This window comes from Littorina saxatilis, linkage group LG9 (assembly GCF_037325665.1).
Source record: "Littorina saxatilis isolate snail1 linkage group LG9, US_GU_Lsax_2.0, whole genome shotgun sequence".
NCBI lineage: Eukaryota > Metazoa > Mollusca > Gastropoda > Littorinimorpha > Littorinidae > Littorina > Littorina saxatilis.
The window spans coordinates 33,709,302-33,727,185 of record NC_090253.1 but is presented as its reverse complement, the minus strand read 5'-3'; the positions used below and the strand labels follow the sequence as shown (position 1 = coordinate 33,727,185).

General features: G+C 39.8%; 1 long non-coding RNA gene across 2 annotated transcripts; it reads left to right on the top strand.

Moving 5' to 3' along the window:
- The first annotated feature begins 541 nt into the window (after nt 1-541).
- LOC138975895 (uncharacterized) lies at nt 542-11,951 on the top strand. Of its 2 annotated transcripts, XR_011458798.1 has the most exons (7): nt 542-1,555; nt 1,854-1,895; nt 6,731-6,809; nt 7,008-7,038; nt 7,447-7,543; nt 8,164-8,210; nt 9,903-11,951. It is a non-coding gene; the product is annotated as an uncharacterized lncRNA (long non-coding RNA). The 2 variants fall into 2 exon arrangements; XR_011458799.1 differs by lacking the exon at nt 7,008-7,038.
- Nucleotides 11,952-17,884: the final 5,933 nt, after the last annotated feature.

The window sequence follows — 17,884 nt, the reverse complement described above, 5'->3', positions numbered from 1 at the left end:
CTCCCTATTATAACACGGCTTCGACCCCTGTTGATTTCAATCAACCAAATTTCTTGTACTACGTATACAGTCAAACACGCTTAAGCCGAACTCGCCCGGGGAATGAAAAATCGTTTCGCTTATCCGAGTTTGTGCATATCCGAGTTCGGATAAGCCAAACCTTTCCCGAGAAATTACCCTGCAGTTCGGCTTAAGCGAGTTTTTTTCAGGATAAGTTGTAAAATCACTTCGAATGTTTCTCTCTTTCTCTCTCTCTATCTATTTCTGCGTGGTGTGTGTGTGTGTGTGTGTGTGTGTGTGTGTGTGTGTGTGTGTGTGTGTGTGTGTGTGTGTTTAAATGAATAAAAAAAAAGAATCATTGACTGGTTAACACTGATCGGTTCCACATTGGGTAACTAGTCAAAAAAACTATTTCTTTTTTGAAAAACACAATACAACAATCTGGCCACCTGCACCACTGAATCCTCTTTATCTACAGACATATCACGTATAATACTGTTCGCATCTAAATTCACTCTGGTTTTTTTCTCTTAATATTTTGACATCAAGTCTATTCACGACTTTTTTCCGTGACCTTTCGGATTTCATGGGGGCTGCCATTTTGGTTTTGATGCGCTTCCTTTTCCGGTTTACGTATTTTCCGGTTTAACATAGCATTTGCGTTTTTTTGTCAGAAGAGTGATATTTGGTTATGAAGGAAGTCAAGTCCGCCATTACCTGCCACCTCAGTTGAGTGTTTACTTTGAACTTATACTTGAACCGTAACAGTGTGTAGCCAGTTCACAAGACCTGTTCATCTTCCTACCAGTTCCAACTGTTGTTATCAATGGGTCGCGCAGCTGGAGGAAGTGTTTATTTCCATTCGGAGCCCAACTTCAGTTCAAAACCAGTCAAAAACTGGCCTTGATATTCCCACATTCCGATACCCTTGAATGACATTAGATCTACGTCGTTTCCGCTTGCCAAAATCCCACATGTTACATGTCTGCTCTTCGAGTTGTTTGGAACTTAGTTCGAGTATTTTCTCGAACGTAACTTTTGACCCAGCTGTCAGGTAGGCATCATGAATTAGACGTACACTGGCAGTTATAAATCATGTTGTGCAAAAGACTCTAAAGAAGTAGAACATTGTGGAAAATCGGGAATGCTTTCTCAGTTTGTGCACCCTGGCTACATTCAGCAGGAAAAAAAACCTGCATATGCCTTCCTCTGCAAAAGTCGCGCGAAGAGTGCTGAACGGGCAGCGACGACTAGCTGTTCTTCTTCAAAGTAATAAACTACCCCCCAAACCCTGCAAGTTTGTGCGATTTACTTTGTGGACATGAAGCCAGCAGAGGACTCAGGAATGCCCACTTAATTCCTTGATTGTACTTCCGTCACAAGAACTAAAAGAACATTCAATGTTCGTTAAATCTGTGGATCAAGTGACTCACGAAGCGGAGGAAAAGAAAATCACCGGCAGATCTGTACAAGATGTTGAATTCTGCCAGGGAAACGAAGCCGCCCTCACGGCAGAGAAGTCTCCGCCTACGAAAATCAGTAGATCTAGAGCAAGGTAAACATACGTTTTTCAAAGCTTGTTCACAAACACACACACACACACACACACACGCGTACACAAACACACACACGCTCACACCATCACACACACACATGAAAGAGATGGAATAGCTGATCGAGTGATGACAATGTTGATTGATAAGTATTTTTTGGTGCGGTGAACTTGAGGCTATATTGTTCTATCAATCCATCGATATATTTTACACTTTCACCCCAGAAATGAAGCACGTGTACACATATTGAACAAAAGAATCATTTTAAGCTTTCATTGGCATTGTTTCCTTTTTTTGCAGACATGTTGGCAGGAAGTGAGTGTTTCACCCCACTCTTGCAAGGTAGGTTGATCACTGAGTTTGGAAGTGTTTCCTGTGTGAAACTTCTACGTTGAGAGAAGAAATTATGAAGTGAACGAGGTGAGCTGAATGCGGAAGTGTGGTCACTGTACTCCATGTTGACTGATCCGGTGGCGGAGAGACGTTACATGGTAGCCGCTACTCCCCCCAACCCCCCATCAACCCCCCTTCTGCAGTACGACAGGAACACCTTGCTAAATATACGCAGCAAGCTTGTGCACCTCGGCAAGTGTAGTTTTGCTCTTGATAAAAAACCACTGAAGCAAGACAGATTGCATAGGACGTGCTCCGACACCAAGTGTGCTTTTGCCCGCAAGCGTGGTAGAAAAGGTGGAGTGAGAGTGAGGGCAGGTAAAAGACTGTTTAACCCTCCCCTCCCATCTGTGCTATTGTCAAACGTACAATCAATAGACAACAAAACTGACGAACTGTATGCACTTGTTAAGTACAGGAGAGAGTACAGAGACAGTTGTCTTCTCTGTTTCACAGAAACCTGGTTAACTGAGGACACCCCTGATCAGCTTGTGGAGCTTGAGGGTTTCTCTATCTTCAGAGCAGACAGGACTCCAGAATCAGGGAAGAGTAGAGGGGGTGGTGTGTGCATACATGTTAACCAGAAGTGGTGTAAACAGGTGACTGTTAAGGACACTGAATGCAACAGTGATTATGAACTATTACATATTCAGTGTAGACCCTTCTACCTGCCTAGAGAGACCTCTTGTGTGACAGTAATAGGACTATATACCCACCCTAAATCAAACGCCAAGAGGGTGAACAGGGACATCACAGTGAAGGTGGAGAACATACAGGCTGAAAAGCCAGACAGTGTAATCATTATCTGTGGTGACTTTAACCAGTGTAAGTTAAAGGTCCCAAGGTTTTACCAGCAGGTGACTGTGGCAACAAGGAAAGAAAAGACACTTGATCTCTTGTACACAAACGTCAAAGACTCCTACATCTCAGTGGGGAAACCCCCAGTGGGAAAGTCAGACCATAAGTCTGTCTTGCTCCTCCCCAAACATAAGCAAAAACTGAAGTCTGAGCCTGTGCAAAAGAAAACTGTGAACGTGTGGAATGAGGAGAGTGTGGAGAGACTGAAGGGGTGTTTTGATTGTACACTGTGGGATGTTTTTGAGGATGATGATATTGACAAGATGACTGATGTTGTTAGCAGTTACATCAATTTTTGCACTGATATATGTGTAGAAGAGAAAACTATCACTGTCTATCCAAACCAAAAGCCATGGGTGACAAAAGAGTTTAAAGAGGCACTTAAGGAAAAACATGATGGGCCTGAGGGGAAAAGAAACTTGAGGAAAGTGTCAGAAAAGTGCAGAAAGAGATACAAAGAGAAAGTAGAAAGCAAACTGGCACAGGGGGATGCAAAGGGGATGTGGGAGGGTGTAAGGGAGATAACTGGTACAAAAAAGAAAAAAGCCACAACCATCTCTCAGGGTGGTGATCCAGTCAGTCTTGCTAATGAACTGAATGGTTTCTATGCAAGATTTGACAAGCCTGACAGTCAGATGCAGGAGGTATTTGAAGAGCTAGAGAGAGTCCAGCCTGATGATGGGTTGAGGGTTAGTGAGGAAGAGGTGAGGGCTGTTTTCTCCAAACTGAAGCCAAACAAAGCACAGGGACCAGATAACATTCACCCTAGGCTACTCAAGACATGTGCTGAACAACTAGCTGGTGTTTTTCAAGCAATTTTCAACATGAGCCTTCTGGCAGGCAAAATCCCCTCTCTGTGGAAAACCTCCAAAATTATCCCAGTCCCCAAAAAAGCAATCTGCAAAGAAAACAATGACTACAGGCCTATAGCATTGACACCAGTGGTGATGAAATGTCTTGAGAAGCTGGTGCTGAAGCGTCTCTTGCAGGAAACTGAGGATCAGATGGATCCGCTACAGTTTGCCTACAGAGCACGCAGAGGCACAGACGACGCTACCATTCTGATCGCTCACAGCATCCTTGAACATCTAGAGAAGCCCAACACCTCAGCTAGAGTGTTATATGTGGATTTTAGTTCCGCGTTTAATACAGTCAAGCCTAGCCTCATGTATGACAAGCTGAACGCTCTGTCAGTCAGTCCGCAGATCATCAAGTGGATTATCGACTTCCTGGTGGGTCGATCTCAGTACGTGGCAGTAGACGGGGTCATCTCAGACAGCCTCGAGATCAGTACAGGGAGTCCACAAGGCTGCTGTTTGTCTCCGACAATCTTCACCCTGTACACCAACGACTGTAGAGCCACCAATGGCAAACTTTCGAAGTTTGCTGATGACTCAGCTCTGGTAGGCCTGATACAGAATGATGATGACACAGTGTACAAACAGGAGGTGGACAAACTAGTAGAGTGGTGTGACCAGAACAGCCTAGACCTCAATGTGGGCAAAACAAAAGAGATGATCACAGACTTTAGGAGAGGGGAAAAGGAAACAGAGCCACTAGTGATAGGGGGGAAAGAGGTAGAACAAGTACAAGAGTACAAATACTTGGGCTGCATCATCAGTTCAGATCTCTCGTGGTCAAAACACATAGCCAAGGTAGTTAGCAAGTGCAATTCAAGACTGTACTTTCTGAGGAAACTCAAGCAGTTCAAGGTCTGCCCTGAAATACTGGCAATGTTCTACAGAGCCAGCATTGAAAGTGTTTTGACCTTCAACCTCATGGTATGGTACTATGGGGCTACTGTAGAGGACAAGAGCCATCTGGCAAGAGTGATCAGACAGGCAGAAAAGGTGGTTGGGGTTCAGTTCCCAAGCTTGGATGAACTGGTGCATAAGAGAACAGCCACAAAAGCACGAAAGGTCGTTGAAGATGAATCGCACCCCCTGCATGATCAGTTTGCACTCATGCCATCTAGGCGTAGATACAGAGCTGCAAAGTGTAGAACCTCTCGCATGCGGAAGTCGTTTATTCCATCCGCCATCTCAGTTCTCAATGATACCACTTAGTGCATGCATGTGAAACTGAAAAATGTACAATGGAGTTTTCCTCAGAGCTAGCTAGGAATGCATTGTACTCTAATGTTGTCATGTTATTGCTGTGTTTTTTATCTTCATGTTTTAAAATTATCTCCACAACTTATAAAGTATACTTTTACACTAGAATTATGTTTAAACAAATCAAGTATGTATGTTTAATATTATTCTTATGAAGTTTTTTTACAACTATTTAGAATAGAACAGTTTGTTTTGAATGTCAATCACTGGGAGCAGTCAGAAGAGTAAGAATTCTGTTTTGTTCTCACTATCATTTGCTTATGAAGATCATGATGTTGTTCCATTGCTTAGTCAGTCCTAGAAATAATGTCCTAGACTGTTATCAGTATTTTTGCCCTCTTTCATTACGATGCTATGGTATTTCTGTGGGTCTCCACATGTGTTTGTTTATAAGGCGGAAGTGACCTCCCCTTGTACACAATAGGCCCTCAGATGAAGCCTACGGACAGACTAGAATAGAACATGCACATAACACAGAAGGTCTGCACAGCACACTCACACACAGCAATACAGCACACCGTCTTGTACCTCCTTCTGCCCTGCCGAAGTCGGGGTATCCTTTTTAATCCACCGAACATTAATATCCACAGCCATGTGTGTCTCCTGCCTCCGAACACACACGCCACAGAGCTCGACTCGATGTGCGCAGTTTCGTATAAAAATTATTTTCCAAATTTCCCCACTGTGTTTTATAAAATAATCATATTATGAAAGCACATACATTCTTATCTTAGTTATTATGTATTCATTGTTAGCAAACATCGGCATTATTCATGTTTTACTTTAAACGCAATCATTGTTATTTATAGATCACAGGCACTTGATGTAAGTAGGTCACACACGTGTAAATGTTGTGCCCAGTCCTTGTTTTTGTTTCTGTTATTATTTTAGTTAGCAGGTCTAGTTGAGCACGTATTAAGTATCATGTACCCACTACTAGTCATTGTGCATTTTAGTTAATGGACTGATGATGTCATTTGTATGGAGTCGACGCACGTGCGAGGATATGTATGTGTGGGAGGGGGGGGGGGGGGGCGCGGGAGATGGAAGCTTGCTGTATGTTATGTAATGTATATATTGTGTGTGATACGTGGAAATGTGATACTATTTATTTGCATGTATGATACAGGTACAAATGTGATAATTGTAGGCTTATACTAGTGATTACTGTGTGTGATACATGAAATGTGATATGAATGCTGTTTTTATATGTTATACTCTTATTTTCTCCCAAGCGCAAGACAAATTCTTCTATGAAAATTGAAGCCAATAAAATTTGAGTTGAGTTGAGTTGAGTTGAGTTATGATTGTTTTTCCTTTTTAAACGGATGACAATCCGTACTCTGCAGATGGATCTAACCGAGATGGATCTAACCGATACACGGAAGCAACATTGGGAACAAACTGTTATTCAATCTGTGAATATTTCATGTGTGAGGGGTATAACTGCAAGTAGCCTACGTTCGCTAATTTAGAGAAATAATTTTTGACTCAAACTTCATGTTAAATTGTTTCTGCTGTCAGAGCCATCTTTCTGAAGGAACAATATTTTACATGCCACTGGATTGTTGTATATTCCTTCTTATTTTGCAATGACAGGCTCAGCTTTCATTTGATTGTAATGTGTTTCTTATTTGAAGCTTTGTATCATAAAAGCTCTCTGGAAGTGTTGCACTTGTTTTGCAGACTGCATTAGGCGTGGTACCTATTGCACACACCCACACACCCCCCACCCTGCCTATTTATCTAAAACACCCACCCACACACATACACAGGGTGCTGACAAAGGATTTTTTTTCCATTCTCCTTCAGGCCATCGCTTAATTTCTTGCAGACTGAGAAGCAATGGACGTTTGAGCAGCTCCTAAACCTGGGGCACACAAGCCACAAGGTAAATAAGGTATCAGTATATGAACAAATGTTTTCCCTTTGATTTTTATCGCATCATTTTTTCATAAAACTCTGTAAATTGTGGCAATTACACATTATGTCAATAACATTATTATGAAGAATGAAGATTTTCAACTTATCATTGAAGAAATGAAATCAAGCATTTTTGTTCATTCTGTATTTGATTATTATTTTCCAGTCTTTGGGTTGGCATAGTGGGTGAAATAAGGGTGAGTATCGGTTGGTGTTATTTTTTAGGTCTTGGTGATGTAATATTTTCCCTACGGTATTATTCATGGTTATCATAGTGCAGATTCCAGGGAAACGGTTTTTTGAACAGCCTCTTAAACTGAAAAGCTACAAGGTCAACAACATAAACAGGTTACTGGTGTCTCGGGCATTGATTTTTGTAAAAAGATTTGCACAGCAATTTTTGTGTGTGTAAAGAGATAATGAAAATAAAGCATAACAACTTTTATATTTTTGAAGTGGAATTAAATGTTTTCATTTTTTTTATTTTGAAGTGTTTTTGTATGCAGGTTTTATTGGATGGGTGGGGGGTGGTTTTGATGGTTCTGATTTATTATGATGTAAGGGTGTTTTTTTTCCTTAATTATTTATTTAATTGGTTTATGCAGACTTCATGGCAGCCATTGACCTGACGATATGACAGCCATGAATATCGAACGCAGAAGAAGAAAAAGAAGAAGACAGTCTAACAGGAAAATAATTCTGGTATGCTCATAATGTCTATGCCAGTTAAAAAAAAGTCATGAATTGAAGTTTACCCAGGTTAGACATTAGCATGTCGTAATTGTGACAATGAATGTATCCGTAAACGCACCAAGAGACTTACTTAGAAAAATTGAAGTCATGCATCGTCAATATGACTACAATCACAAACTGAATAAGGGGAAATCATGTCAATTTGGTGGTCTGGATCATCAGCTGTTGCTCATTCGCTATAATGGTCTACTTGACAAAGCCCGTCTTCATGTGCTTCTTTGTTTCTTTATACCTAGTGTAGACAACATGTAGGCGTTTGCAGACCGTTTATTGTATTGCTGTTGTTTGTTTGTGAGTAAAACTATGGTGTGACCTCAATTGTTTGAAATTTGTTGTGTATGTTCTACTTTGTGTAAGGTGTTTCTCCATGCCCCCAGAAGAACAGACATTATATTAAAACCTTCATACCCTGAAAATACTTGCATACTAGATGTTGTTTCTTATTGTAATGATTGGGGACAGGCAAGCTCTTAAATTGTGCAAGCCTTCAGAAAACTGTCAAGTCTGATTTGCTAGAACAAGCGATATTAACACGTTATTAAGATGAATATTTGATTAAATATGTGCAGGAACTACTTCAGCAGATTCATATGGCCAGTCTCACAATGCAAGGAAGGTGAGTAAATTGAATTATGTCTTTCCCACCTGTTCTGTGTTTAGTGTCAGCCGTGATTGCCTGATGAGAATTTGAAAACATGTTGCTAACTAACATGAACCCAACCATGAAACGTGATGTAGGTGAGTAGCCCATCTAGAAAAACGAACCTGTTCTAATTCCGAATTAGAACAGGTTCTTTTTTCTAGATGGGCTACTCACCTACATCACGTTTTATGGTTGGGTTCATGTTAGTTAGCAACATGTTTTCACATAGAAAATGGTGGGCACCTGAACAAATATCTGCACATTACAATGAAGTCTTACTTTGTGATCTGATGGTTTAATAACCCCCCCCCCCCACCCCCCAAGACGAAGCTCACATAACTACCAACTACACAATTTCCTTACAGAATCAAACAATGGGAAGAATCAGGATTCAGCAGTGCTAGGTCGTTGAGGGGGATAGCTATCACTAGGCACTCAGCAATGAAAAGTTGAGGTTTTCACGGACATTAACAAAATCCGGTAACCTACGGACAGTAAATTTCACAGGGAAGGGAACAAGAACGTCAAAAATGGAAAAGTATGTTTTTTCTTTCAAACCATTGATAGAGCTCTGAAGCTTCACACAAGTTTTGCAGAGAGAGCACTCGGCCTATTCATTTTTGGCACTAAAACATGCGCACACACAAAAAGAAAGTTTTTAACAAGAAGAGCAAACGCTCGATCGAGTCACTTTCGCAGTTCTGAATATTATATGAGGCATCAGATGGACAGGAAGAAATTGCTATTCACAACACAATACAGATGTAAATAATTTGATGTAAAGAATAATCCTATAAAGTTTGAATCAAATCCGATGAATAGTTTCAGAGATATGATATTTCAATTTTTTTCCTTCAAGACATACCTGTGACCTTGAAAAAGGTCAAAGGTCACCAAAGCAGACGTCAAAGTGTAGAGGTCACTGGGAGTCACGTTCACATAAAATTTGAGCCCGGTCACTTTTATAGTTTCCGAGAAAAGCCCAACGTTAAGTTGTGTGTTGCCGAACAGAAAAGGCTAGTTATCTCCCTTGTTTTTCTGATAACGTTCGTAAAAGGCTACAGATGTAAATACTTTGATGTAAAGAATAATCCTACAAAGTTTCAATCACATCCGATGAACTTTGTCAAAGATATAAAATGTCTAATTTTTCCTTTGACGCTGACCTGTGACCTTGAAAAAGGTCAAAGGTCAACGAAACCATCGTTAAAGTGTAGAGGTCATTGGAGGTCACGACTAAACAAAATATGAGCCGGATCGCTTTGATAGTTTCCGAGAAAAGTCCAACGTTAAGGTGGTGTTTACGGCCGGCCGGCCGGCCGGCCGACCGGCCGGACGGACGGACGGACGGCCGGACGGCCGGCCGGACAGACTAACACTGACCGATTACATAGAGTCACTTTTTCTCAAGTGACTCAAAAAGTGGCGCCGATGTATTCTCTCACTCACAGCCTTAGAATATTGCAGTTTGTATGTTACCAAATTGAGGCATGATTTTACTCCATCTAATTACCTGACCAAATCTGCGACAGTCGGGCAAACTTCTTACAAGTCGGATTGGGCCTTCAATCAAATACTCAGAAACCAGCAGCTACTTTAAGTAATACTAGTTTTGTTGTTATTTTTTACAGCTTGTACTGAATGTGTTTTCTTTTATCTCCTCAGAATCGAGTCAGCCAGAGAAAGACCATTGAGAGGGAGAGCGCACAGTAAAGCATATATGGCATGCACTTCGGTGGACCAGTGCCATCATCTTCATAACAAGAGATGCAGATCATATTTTCTTATGTTTAAGTATAGCTGTTAGCAAAAGTATTTGACGATTCTTGGGTACGACTTTCGTGTTTAATCCTATCAGCTTGTGCACAGCCCCAAAATCTGTTTTATTTTGATTTATCATTTATAGTTTGATTTTTTTTTAATGGAATTAATCCAAATGTAAATACATCTAAGGTTGCAATATTGTTTTCTTGTATATATACCCTTAAAACTACCTCTTCGTGTAAACAAAATTTAATTGTAAAAAGAAGTGTTTGTTCAAGGGAGATAATTTGAAGCGAATTTTTTTTTAAATCAGTAAAACTGCGTAGTGACATCCTCAGTTAAATAAAAAGAATAAGGAATAAAGGTATACACACAGGTTGTACCCATTTTCTTGATTGCACTGCTTTTAAGTAGAAAGCTTTTTTTCTCAGAATTATTTTACAAATAAAATTCAAGGGAGGCAATTGATATGATAAAAAGGAAGAATTTTTCTTTTCTTAGAATACTGTACACATTTAGTAAAGTATAATTTACAAGACAAAACACAGGGTTTTTTGGGTTTTTTTCTGTGCCTACTACTTGACAAGAGAACCACAAGATTTGTGCAGATTATTTAAAATTTTCTGTACAGTATATTTTACAAAGACAGATCCATACAATATATATAATTTTGTAATAGATGTTTACAATTTGTAGGTATGGTTTTTTTAAATCAACAGTTCGGATAGCCACAACAAGTGTGTATGTCTTGTGATTTGAGAGCTTTAGCACTGGATGCTTAGAATCCTCTTGATCATTTACTTCAGTAGGTTAAGCCACCTTCTCCAAAATCTTCTCTCCTATTCTGTGCTTACTACAGTGGGTTTGACAAGAGAACCATCCCGCAGTGGGGCACTGCGGTTATGAAATTAAAGGCCCCTCCTGTTTTTGGAACCGCAGGAGCTTTCTAGTTTGCTGTTAGGTAGATTTTTGGTTCCTCTTTCCTGTCATGCTCTCTTTTTCTTCATGAATTCTTTTCTTTTTTCTGCCTTCTTGCTCATTCACCTGTATTTTTTCCAAAAAATCTCTTCTCTTGCCGCTTGTCTCGCGATTCATGTATAGTTTAATCTGTTAGTGTTCTGATGTAAGTCCAGCAGTAGATAGGTTAAGCCTATTTTAACATACTGGAAACTGGTAATCTTCCAGTAGGTATTAATTTAGTTTTACTAAAGCCTGCTGGGACACAAGTAATGGGTTAGTGCATTTGTAAACAGGAATCGCTTGACAAGTGGCCCCTTTCATCCCCCCCTTCCTCGTCCTGATATGGCTCTGCGTAGTCGGCTGGACGTTAAGCAACAAATAAACAAACAAACAAACAAGAGAACCACGAGATTTGTTTTTGTACATATCTTGCTTTTATTCTGTACACTTTAATATTTTAATCATATGTGCACATTTTTTTTTTAACTGTGTTTTTGTTTTTGTTTTCCTGTATTCAAAGTGTGTATGGAAACCACAACCTGTCACAGCAGTATTATTAATCTGGATCTCCCTGCTAAGAACGTAATTAACAGAACGTGTGCATGTAGCTAAAGAACTTAAAAAGAATTTCTGCTACTTCACTCAAAATACGTCCATCCTCACACTCATATTTTCTTAAAATAATATTTGTTCATACAAACATGTTTGCGAATTATTCAATTTTGCGTAAAATATTCAATTACGATTTCTTTGTGTGTTGCAAAATTATGTAATAAAATTATGCAAGATCAAATTCAAAACAGCAATAAAGCTGCTGACGGCAGAATACCTCTGTTGACTTCTCTATCTGTTGGGTCAAACTATGCCACAGACATGTTTCTTCTAGTAGCTCAATATTACGTGATACAGTCTCAAAGACAGAACAACGCAATAACCTTTTTTTGTGTAGATTCGATTGACTTTTTCCTGAAATAAAATATTCATGAAGCCGGTTCTGACTGAGTTAATATATTTCTGGAAAGCTGAACAACGCAATGCGTCTGTGACTGGTGAAGAAGCAGAGCTGGAGCTTTTTGTATTGTTTGTCGTTGGTTTTATTACACACGCACTCGCATACGGTCAACAAAATGTTGCATGTTCCTGCTTGACAAACAAATGCCTGCATACATGCGTGCACGTACGAACGTACGAACATTCTGTGCAAACAATCTGCCACTTCAAGTTCAACACCCAAACCCCACACATTCCTCCAAAAAGGAGTCTGAAGTATAATACTGGCATTTGTGGTATTGAACGAGGACCTCAACTTCCATTGTCTAGTGCATGTGGGTCTCATGTTGTACGTGTGAAAAAGAAAAAATCTTGTAAGCTTATCAACAAAAAACGAACAATTATATTCTTAAACAAACTGGTTAGAATAACAGATTTAGGAGAATGCAATGCAAGGAACATCATTATCTAATTCGGTCGATGCTTAGATCTAGAAAAGCACCCACTTATTCCAGTATAATAGAGAGAAAAAATCCAATTGAAAAAGTTCCAGATCTAGACAAGGCAAGCACTAGCAGCAATTTTAGCTAGCAAACTCGAACTTGCCCTGCATTCATGCAAGGTCGAACCACTTTCCCTGCCTAGTGGGGGTTTGGCGGGTAGAGGGCCGGTGCTGGCACACTCGGAGTGAAACGACATGTCACCTACTTCGATAGCTTCTCCGGATTTACGTGTACAAACAGCGTCCGGGTTTACCGCTTCGATTCTAAACCCTAGTTTCTCATGTTGGTAACAAACTGGCTATTTGTTTATCAGATGTGTCGTTGTTCCACATTAAATGATGCAAGATCGCAATCATTTGGTTATCAAACCAGGTTGTGTTCTTTTTTTCATCACCTTTTTCCGCGCAAACAGTTTTGCGCCATTTCTTTTGCGCAGACTGGGCGGGACAGGAAGCGGAAGCGCATCAAAATTTCTGATTGGACAATGATGCCGACGCCCACTTGACCCCCACTACAATGTCAAGGTCGGAAAGTCGTGAATAATCACAATATCCTTTGCATACAAACAATACATGTTTCGCGTCTTCCACGTCCTCTCTGCATACAGGGCAAATCAAAAGGCCCGGTTCGATAGCGGCATTTGTGAGTGTTTATGGGTGAAATACCAAATCGAAATTGTATGTATGCATCTCGAAAACAGCGGAGCTGAATATGATCTATATACACTTCAGCGCGAATTTCTTGTTTAAAGAGCGAATAAAATTCAAATCGCTCCGAGTTCATGATGCTGTCGTGCCAGTCTTGCTGGAAGCAATCAAACAATCGTTGTCTGAATACTGCTATAAATCGATTCAAATCACCTACACCAGACATCTCCAATACATGCATAACATTTCTTTCAAATAATGAGACCATGTTTTCTTGCCATAACCCTGTAAATGTTTCATCATGTCATATGCTTTCCTTGGGAGTCTTTTGCTTGGTAAATGTAACACTCTCGGCCAATACTTAATACAGCGAACCGACGAGGTGACATAAAGGGGGTAGCAGCCTAAGTCACCATATACCATCTTGTTTGGTGTTTGTCGTCCTACACACAAAAACTTCTTGCATGCAAACATATGGGCTTTCTCAAGAGTTTCAAACCTTTGGAATCCCCACAGCTCAGATCCATACATTAAGATGGGGAGGACCTGTGCGTCATATATTTTAAAAAATACGCTTCTTGGTACCTAGCCTCCACAAACATCTTAGGATTTGGCCAGTCCTTATCTTTGCCTTTGAGGCCAGATCGCTGACCATTTGCGTCAATGACAAGTTCGCATGATCGCCCCCAATATGCATGCATGGACTCGGCCGTCAGCGAAGAGACGGGTCCATTTAGTTGAAAGTAGGTAGAGAGGGTAGAATTGAAAACAGCTCGCCGCGAACATGGCGTTGCCTACAACATAAAAACTTTTTCTCTCTTCGCGAACAGATCGTCCGCTCTAGGCAACGCACCCCTGGTGTAGCATTGCGGATTACGAGATCAGTGAGCGAGTGAGTGACCTTTAAACCTGGGGCTAGTATTCATGTGACAGTTAGTTTTCAAGCTGTAACCCAGTATTCATTTTGTCTGGAAACGCAGATTTTCTCTGAATTGTGCAGTTACTTCCAACTGGTGTCTCACACAGTTTGCATCTGAAATCACTGTCATTAAGCCCAAGCACACGCTCGCAGTTGAAGAAACCAATTTCTTTCAGAAAAGTTCGTTTATTTGGATCGTCTCGACCCTCCATACAAGATGCTGGCATATGCAAATAATCACAATATGAAAAGGTGAAAATTATTTTAAACTGAAATGGTCACACAGTACCAGGATTAATTCTGCATCTCCAACAAAGTCATTCCTAACCTGCAGGGTGGTTCATGTTTCACAAGACGATACAAATGCAGTGAATCACACTGCTAGATGCAGAACAAAGTAGCTTCAGAAATAATATTAGTAGGTAACGATGACCACTTTATATTTATCACCAAGCTTATAGTGTGCTCTGAGACACCAGCAAAAGGTTGGAGTACTCCACAACTTCCCGTTCTACAAAAGTTGCTTTTGGGAGGACGCTCAAATTAATGCAACATTATCCATTTTAAACAAAATATAAACAAACCTTAATATTTATTCATCATTATTTTAATAACAGCCTGAACAATAATTTGGACACATTGGTGTACCACATAGATTAAGCAAATACAACCATTTCTGTGTGACAGACTTGGGGAGAGAGAGAGAGAGTGAGAGTGAGAGAGAGAGGTTTCACATTATATAAAACTTGGCAAGAAAGTACCAAATACAGATCGACTCACAAACAGAACATGGTTTCTCCGAACAGGTACAGTGTTTTATTTATTCATTTGAGTTACAGGTCTAGAACATTTGCACATTTGTGAATAATCTAAAATATCTGGTGACCCGTCATGAATTATACATCAAAATATGTATCTGACTTATTGTGAGATTCTGTTAAAGAAAACATACACCTATAGGTAAAAATTCCACTTATATACACATAGGAATAAAATACAAGATGAAAACCTGTCAGAATGTCACATACATTTGAGGAAAAAGACTGACAAAAATCATGTAATGTGCAGGTTTTGTTGGGGAGCAACTGTCACAGAAGCAAATAAAGTTTATTTCACAGGCCAATAACACACATTTTCCTAATGCATTACTTATGCCCTGCTAAACCATGTACATGTACCACGTATAAACAGGAAAGAAATGTTCTTCTTTTCAAATAATTGTTAAGATTGAATCCACTGGCTATCTAGCTCCCCCTACTACTCGAGTAGGAAGGGAGGAGTGAAGGTGTCTGCTATGCCTCGGCAGCGCCCCTAAGACTTTTGTCAGAATACCAGCCAGTACAATATCACTTATTCCTTCTTAATCCCTGCATCACTTAAAATTGCCACTGCATTACAATTTACAGTGTCCATGCCAAATCAACACAACAGCTAGAACTCCAGCACTTCTCATTGATTTTCTTTCTTTCTTTATTTGGTGTTTAACGTCGTTTTCAACCACGAAGGTTATATCGCGACGGGGAAAGGGGGAAGATGGGATAGAGCCACTTGTCAATTGTTTCTTGTTCACAAAAGCACCAATCAAAAATTTGCTCCAGGGGCTTGCAACGTAGTACAATATATTACCTTACTGGGAGAATGCAAGTTTCCCGTACAAAGGACTTAACATTTCTTACATACTGCTTGACTAAAATCTTTACAAAAATTGACTATATTCTATACAAGAAACACTTAACAAGGGTAAAAGGAGAAACAGAATCCGTTAGTCGCCTCTTACGACATGCTGGGGAGCATCGGGTAAATTCTTCCCCCTAACCCGCGGGGGGTATTGATTTTCTACATTTGCAGAAATGCAAACCAAACACAACAATATGTGTGTGTGTGTGTGTGTGTGTGGTGTGTGTGTGTGTGGTGTGTGTGTGTGTGAATAAGTGTGTGTGTGTGTGTGTGCGCGTGTGTGTGCGTGTGTGTGCGTGTGTGTGTGTGTGCGTGGTGTGTGTGTGCGTGTGTGGTGTGTGTGTGGTGTGGTGTGTGTGTGTGCATGCAAGGGAGGGATATGGAGTGACCATTCTACATATAGTGTCTTTGAGGGTTGACCTTTAAACAAAAAAGAAATGCTAGCACAAATACAAATTTAAAAAAAAAACCCTTTTTTTGTCAAGCATGTGAGACAGAAATTATATCATAAACAAAGCAATAATAATAAAACTATGATAGCAATATTTAACATTATGTTAAACAAATTTACACCAAAATGCATATGGACCGTTTAATAAAATCTTTCATACAAGAGGAAACACACTCACCTTTCAAAAATTGTGCAAAGCATACAATGCATCAGATATATGCGATGGCGGCATACAAAAAGACATTGCAATATTATTCCTCTAACAAAATTACCAGCACAGATAGCAGCCAAACATTTACAAGTAAAGAAACTGATTGTTAACTAACGCCATGAAAAGAAGTCTTCAGCACATTACATCACAACCTAAAAGCAGGAAAGATTGTTGAGAGAAATGTCAGAGGGAAAGAAATGTGGTGACAGACTTAAGAGTTCTGTGCATACATTGGTCCTGACTTGTATGCTAAAAGAATGAACTGTTCAGTGTATTTTAGCGAAATGAATTCCTGTCATCATTTTCTTTCCACCCTTAGAATGACTCTCATCAGACTGACTCTGTGTGTGTGTGTATGTGTTAACAGAAATCATTTTGAGATCACATTTCACAACACACATGCTACAAATTAACTCCATTGAATCCCCCACCAATGTCCATCATGTTAGAGCTTGTGTTTTTACATTTTGTCAAGTTTTGACTATAACTGTTTTAACATAGACATGGGTGGTGGTGTATGTGTGTGTCTGTAGAGCGATTCCCAGAAAACTACTCGACAGATCTGCATGAAACTTTGCATAAAACTTCTTTGTGGGGATATCCCTAGACCCTTTTTTTCCCCCAAGTGTCGTTGATGATGTCATTTCAGGCTTTTTGCAAACTTTGAGGCCGCACTGTTGGCCTTCAGTTTTTGATCAAATTGATTGAAATTTGGGTCACACAATCTTTGACCAAGTACGGACAACGGGATTGCATTTCAGCTTGGAAGCTTACAAATGTAATGATGAGTTTGGTTATAACATTCTCAAAATGCTAAATAAAATTATAATTTCAATTTGAGACGATTGATGATAGCATTGTATTTTTTATTGTTCACTGAATCCAAAAATACGTTTACTCTAAAAATGTGGTCAAAATTAAAGAAAGTCGGTTTATGCAAATTAGGTATTACATGTATGTTCACATGTATGTGAGTATAGAGCAATTCCATGAAATCTACCAAACATACCTATGTTTGTGGAATTTTACATGTGACCTGGCAATTATCCTTAGACGGATGTTCGCTAATGTTTAGAGAAATGTTTATTAGGCGCACTACATCATCTCATTTTTTAATGAAATATATTGATATTTGGATCAAACAATGGGATTGCATTTCAGCTTGGAAGCTTAAAGGCCCATTTCGTCTCAAAGGAAGTTTACAGAATGATTCAAGTCTGATGAACCTGATGAAATACATTCCACAACCCTCAACAACTCTTTTCATGATGCATACAGGTCTTATGCGTGGCTAATTAGGACATGTAAACCATACACTTGCTTCAATGGTTTATTCTAGGCGATGGTTTATTCTAGGCTAACGTGGTTGTTCGCATATTTTGTGCACCTGCCAATTCTACTCTAGTCATATTGCTTTTGTTTGGTTTCAAAATCCCTGCAGCAATTTCCTAAATCTTAGAAGAAATCTGGCTTTATTGTAGAAATGTTGAAACTACAACAGCAGATGTAAAGGGGAACAACTTTA